This window comes from Lynx rufus, unplaced genomic scaffold (genome assembly GCF_022079265.1).
Source record: "Lynx rufus isolate CCGP_SWC_20201006 ecotype Redwood Valley unplaced genomic scaffold, mLynRuf1.p SCAF_4, whole genome shotgun sequence".
Lineage (NCBI taxonomy): Eukaryota > Metazoa > Chordata > Mammalia > Carnivora > Felidae > Lynx > Lynx rufus.
In genome coordinates this window covers 37167307-37174141 of record NW_025814856.1, presented here as the reverse complement: position 1 = coordinate 37174141, position 6835 = coordinate 37167307, and positions in this window count along the sequence as shown.

Sequence of the window (6835 nt, the reverse complement as noted above, 5' to 3'; positions counted from 1 at the left end):
GCAAATTGCAAAGCACTGAAACCATACAGAGTATGTTCACTTACCACTAGCAATTAAACTGGAAATCAAAAATATAAGTTAGGTAGAAATCCCATATACTTGGAATTCAAGAAATACAACGAATGGCCTCTACTTCTAGCTATGATGGTATTGCTTGTTTATAATAATCCTTTTTAAAAAGACTTGCAAACGCTGGATAAAAAAATAATAACGATGAGCAGATGTAATTCTACCATTGTGGGTGAGAGAATTATAAGTGATGTGGGGGGCATCTGGGTGGCTCAGTCAGTTAATCACCTGACTCTTGGTTTCAGCTCAGGTCATGATCTCAGGGTTCATGGATTCAAGCTCCACATCAAGCTCTGTGCTGACAGTGTGGACCCTGTCTGGGATTCTCTCTCTCTTTCCCTTGTCTCTGCCCTTCCTCAGCTCACATGCTCTCTCTTTCAAAATAAATAAATAAACTTAAAGGCAAATAAGTTGCCTTTTTTGTGCGTTTATACTTATTTTCTCAGTTTTCTAAATTCAGAAGAATTAGTGACCATAAAGAGTTATTACAAATAAAGCATCATTAAAACTTTTTCATTATTTATATATTCAACCAATAGTTATAATAGGGCGATCATTCTCATGTGAAATGCTTCAATACTGTTTGATGGTACTAAAAATGTGTAAAAATATCCTTTGACTCAGCAGTTCCACTTCTAGAAGTTTATTCCCCAAAACATATTCATATAACTGTCCAAAGATGGATATTCAAGAATATATGGTGTGTGTAGATGTATCTTCTGAAGTATTTGTTGACAGAATACTGGAAGCATCTTAAACATCCACTTGCAAGTGATGGTTCACGAAATTATGATACAGGAGTCCCCGCTTCTCAAAAGTTTGCTTGATGCCCCTTGGCTTTTACAAAAGACCTACATTAGTACTTGTTTTTGCAAACCACGTGAAACCTGAAGAGGATTTGCACTTTTACTAGAAAACGCGAAAAGCGAAAATAGAGTTCGGTGTTTGTTTTGCAGGGAACTGTTACAGAGGCAGCAAACGATGAGCAGTGAGAGAGGCCCCGTCAAGCTCTTTTCCCAGGAACTACACTCAGCATCTCAGCATCAAGCCGCCAGAGCTTTGAACTGTGTCGGCAACCATCTGTGCTTTATCTCCATTGATTTTGCTCATCTGTTGGCAAGATGTGTCCTAAGGTACCATAAAAGCCTAAGGAGTTATTTTGGGGGTCTGGGAACGCTCAACATTTTTCCATATAAATTAATGGTAATTGCCTCTTCACTTTACACCATTTCGGCCTACAAAAGGTTTCATGGAATGCGCTGCTGTCCAGATAGTGGGGGAAACCTGAACATCGACATAATGAAATGCCTTTCAGGAGCTAACGAAGAATGAGATAGGTCTCAGTATGCTGAAATACTGTATGTCTCTGATTAAATATCTTTGATTACAAGCAGCAGAAATCAATTCTGGAGTGGTCGAGCAAAAATGAAATGGATTGGAACAACATGAGTTAGCCCACAGAACGGCCAGGAGGCTGGAGGGCACAGGACGAATTAGTAGCTCCACACTACTCAACATCAAGTATCACTCCATCTTGTTGTCTGGATATTGCTGTTTCCGTCCTGAGTCATTTGGGTTGAGATTCACTCTAAAGGGAGAGTGAGCCCAGGGCGCATACGTAACCCTTGGATACCAGAGGACAAGGGACGTGATTTAAATTTCCACAAGGAATAAGCAAAGTGAGAAAGAGGTGATTCTCCAAAATAAAATCAGGGTGCTATTTGGAAGGAAGAAGGAACGTTGTACAGAAAAAAATTAAAAATGCCCTCCACACACTATTACAGAAATAAAACAAAACATAAAAGTGTACGTACAGTAAATCACCAGGTGTGTCTTTAAAAGTGAGAGAAGACATATTACATATAGAGGGTATACAGAGAATACATATCATGTATGTGTATTTGCACAGAAGTTATCTTAAAAAAAATTAGAAAAAAACTTAACATCTGTATGTCCCATTAGGCCCTCCATTCCATGAGGGCAAGAACTGTGTGCATATTTCCAATGACAAACACACAGGAGGGGTGCCTGGGTGGCTCAGTCGGTTAAGCGTCCGACTTCGGCTCAGGTCATGATCTCACAGTTTGTGGGTTTGAGCTCCACGATGGGCTCTGTGCTGACAACTGGGAACCTGGAGCCTGCTTCGGGTTCTGTGTCTCCCTCTCTCTGCCCCTCCCCTGCTCACACTGTCTCTGTCTCATAAATAAACATAAAAAATATTTTTTAATTAAAAAAAACACAGGACACTCATAATAAGTAGATGCAGAATGAATAAAAAAATGCAATTCTAAGGAGGAGAGCAGGGAGAGAGGCTTACTGTTCATATATTATTATTATTATTATGGGGGGGAGGAGTCAAGAGCCTGTTTGCAACTAGGAAACGAGATAAAGGGACCCGCGAAATAAAACTATGTATGTATGTTTTTATTTGAAAATTCCTTACTCTAGGAAGTTTGGGAATTGGTGTTAGCAATGATCTGCCTGCCCTCCCCCGAACCGCCTCATTGTGTACGTGCCCAGAGAGAGTCAAGCAGAAAGGTCTCATTGTCCAATGGAACGAACCAGCTTCGGCAGGGGAAGCTCCCCTCCCCCACCCTGCTCTGCACACACTGCAACTCAGCTACTCCAGGCCTCGGGAAATAATGACTGTGGAAAGATAAATAGTCAAGGGTGATTTGGTCATCACACTGGGGCTCCAGCTCTTTAGAAGTCTGCACTGATAGCAAAAACATTGCTGAGTGTCTAAATAATGTGAATGATATTAGTAGGGAGACCCTGGAAAGAGGAAAACAACAATAGCTTGATGACAGCAAGCTGACAATGGAACAGAATTTTGTGGGCTGAGATGATTGTAAAAGCAAACAATGGTGATATTGTCCTTCTGGTGTTATTGTGTAACGCTGTAATTTATGGATGAAGTGGAATTTCAAACAAAATAAACAGACTTGAATTTGTTAACTAATACAGTAAGCATAGAACATTCTGTTATGCGAGAAGAGAAATGGGAATGTTTTATATGCCCCTGCTATTTGCTAAACAGAAATATGTTTATATTTGGCATAAAGTCTTGCTTTCCATTGTTTTTGCTAGCTTTTTGAGAATATCCTTTCTCATTTAATGTTGAAAGCAGATATAAAATGTGGGTGAGAGAGGAATATTGTCAATATATGACACTGCACAATTATGTTTATTTTCGGAAATTAAAAAGTAAAAGCGCATATATACCACCAGCCAGAGAAAACTCTACTGGGCAAGTGGCAACTAATTTCCTCTTTTCTTTGAAAATGCAGTGCCTCTCTTACCACAGCTAGGGGACGGGATGGCAACAATAACAACAGCTGCTTTTCTATCACAGGTAGTTTCTGGTGGCACGTAGAACAATTTGGTTTCCCCTTCCACTTCTAAAAGAGCATCCACTCCTCTCTCAAGTACAAAAATCAGCTTTATATCTCAGTAAGCATTGCTAATAAGTTATTTCTTACAATATCATTGTTAATGATGTTATTATTTATTAAATTATTAGATTCTAAAATGATTATTCATGAAATTTAGCATACTGGACAGAGGGCAGATTATATATCTTCTATCTCAGTGCTGGGACTATCATCTGGCATATGGTAGGTAATCAGCAGATATTTGTTGAATGAGAAAATATTTGACTCTTCTCTGGGCGAGGTGTTGTTCTAAATTGGGGATACATCTGTCGAAGACAACACTAAGTCTGAGACAAAATTAACAAAGACTACTTATTCATAAACTTGCAAAAGAACCCATCGGCTGTCACTTCTCTTTCAGGCGAGATTCAAGGGTATTAGAATCTCTGCAGAGATTGAAAAACGAAAAGCTGAGATAGCCTCTGATTGGTAAGGTGTCTGTGAAGGTGGGATTTTTGGAAGCCAGGATGACTCTCTACAGCTACGTGTGGCAGTCCTTAGTTGGCTGCAAAGAAGCAAGCTAGCCATTTGGGGACATTGTTGAACTGGATGCTAGGGACAGAGGGTTTTCTGTGGTCAGTCACTTACTGGAACATTGTGGTATTCAATGCGGTACATTTTTCATGGTCAAACTCTCATGATGGTTCTTGATGAAAAAAAAGAGGTGCCTGCCACTTGGGTCCTGCCTACCCCCCAACCTCTCTTTTTTTCAAAAAACCCAAAAGACAAAAGACAAAAGAAAAAACAAACAAAAACAAACAAATTCTGTCTCTAAATTGGCAAAATCCTCCTAGAAAATGTAAAAGTAAAAAAAAAAAAAGAAGAAAGAAAGATTTTCTACTGAAAATAAAAATGCCACTATCGCCCCCAAATCCTAAATGCAATAAAAATAAAAGTGATATAGTTTCAACTGTTCATGAGAATCCATCAGATGTAAGTTGACTTGCGTTTTTATATTCAAACCCTATTTAATCATAGATGTGGTTTCAAGACAAAGTTCAATTATTTTATTGGAATTTAGGGACTATCAGTGAAAAATGAACTGACAAATCAAGAGCATGTTTTCTCTAGGTGTTATGTTTACTGAGCAAAAAAGCACCTTTAAAAAAAAAAAAGCTTCTAAACGTTGTTTGAAGTTAATTGCAAGGATTCACAACCTTTCTAATGGCTTTGTCTTTATTTATAAATTTATGAAACTGCCATCAGGGGGACAGTATTAGTGACCATGGGAAATTTTGAGAAATTAAATAGACCTTTGGCTTCATGCCCAGAAAAAAATGTCAGCCCTCTACAGAAAACCAGGCAAAAGATAAAAAAGATTCCATTATATCTATAACACAATCTTCTTATGGCTTTAGTACAAGTTTCTTCTCTGCTAACAGAAGTCCCTGCAGAAGGTTTAAACAATCTCAACAATTTCATTATGTGAGCGTAGCTAAATCCAATAATGTAAAAGGGTTTAGAGAGCCTTCCCATATGCTCAATTCCATACCCTTTCCTTCTAGGGGAAGTCAAAGAACTTGGCTCTCTGGAAACTGATTCTACTCCGATTGCCCGGAGCACAAATCTTGCTTTGTTGACATCAACGCAAGCTCTCCTGAGGACACACAAAGAAGAGAAGAAGCCATTAGAATTTCTCGTGACCCTGCTCGGAGCCAAATCCAGCTTCGCTTAAATGAAAGAAAATGCTTGTTACATGGCCCAAGAAGCTACTTTGTCCATTTGAAAATTAATTAGACCGTAGCTGGATGAACAACCGTAAGGCGCTTTCACAATGTTCTTAGATGGATGACCCTGGCGGAGTGCCCAATTTTAACAAGTTTACCCTAAAGCGAAAACATGGCCTTTTGGCTCAGCTAGTGCCTACAATTATAAAGCTTTCCTGAGTGGTAGCCAACCACTAGGCACCACCCCAAAAGGAAAGGAGGCGAGCAAGAGAGTAGCTAAAACTTTTACGTGCACTTGTAATAGAAGTTGCTCCTGAAGGAAATTTTTTGTCTCAAGGAGTCAGTTTATCCACTGCACAGCTGAGCTTGGAGAAAATGTTAAAATCTTAGATCTGTCATAATCAAGGAGATTAAGACTCCCTGAGGGTAGAAATTCTGTTGCTCCTCGTAGTACTTTAAGTATAGGGGGACCGCACAGATTAACTAGAAGCATGAGACACAGACGTACATGTAAATCTGCTTTTAGGTGTCAGGCTGAGAGTGCCCATGGCTGGCTATGGTTAACAGAGAAACTCTGGTGTGTAAGATTCTCAGCTCCTCCACTCACAGAGACCAATGGCTATTTTTTTTTTAATTTTTTTTAACGTTTATTTATTTTTGAGGCAGAGAGAGACAGAGCATGAACGGGGGAGGGGCAGAGAGAGAGGGAGACACAGAATCGGAAGCAGGCTCCAGGCTCCGAGCCATCAGCCCAGGGCCCGACGCAGGGGTCGAACTCACGGACCGCGAGATCGTGACCTGGGTCGAAGTCGACGCTTAACCGACTGAGCCACCCAGGCGCCCCAACCAATGGCTATTTTTAAAAGTAGTCTGGACATTGCTACAGTTAAGAAAGTCATGAATAAATATTAAGTATGACAATATAACTCATGTTAACTATCTGCAAGGTGCAGTTGAGACCAGAGGTAATGGGAGTTAGACCCATGGCGTGGAAAATAAAAGCCCAGAGACTAGCAAAAATAGAAAAATTTTGGAAAGCTTTCCCCAATCTGCAACTACTTTATCGATAAGAACAAGTCTCAAAAGTTTATTCTGTCCCCCTGAGAGCTGATCGGGTCAGTGACAGACATCTGATTCCAACAGAGCTGGTTCATTGGCTGATGCTGACCAGTTACATTGGGGTCTTTCAATCTCCTCTACACATGCTCTCTCTTTCTGCGGCAGACAATGGAGGGTCTTTAGCCATAAAGATGACTGAGACACCAGTCGGCCTGTGAGGAGAAGAGCTCAGGTATGGCGAGAAGGACAAAGACAAGAGGTCATATCAGCTTCAGTTTCTTAGTATGCAGGAAGACTGTATTAAAAAAAAAAAAAAGAAAAAGAATGGAGCAGACTATCATGCACCCTCAAGAATTCTTTCTTCTTGCTCACCTTCCACCATGAATTTATATAGTTCAAATGCAGAGATACCAGCACGTAAATATACTCTTTTGGGTTTTCCTAATCTAGCTAATTGTTTTCAATCAGCTTTTCCTGTCCCCCTTAACTCCAGATCTTCTTCATCTCCTTGTATGTCCTTAAGAGTTGCCAATCATCATCTCTCCCTACGCTCCCTCCAAAAGAAAGTAACAAGGTCTGGGCTCTGGTATATCCTAACATGGTCAG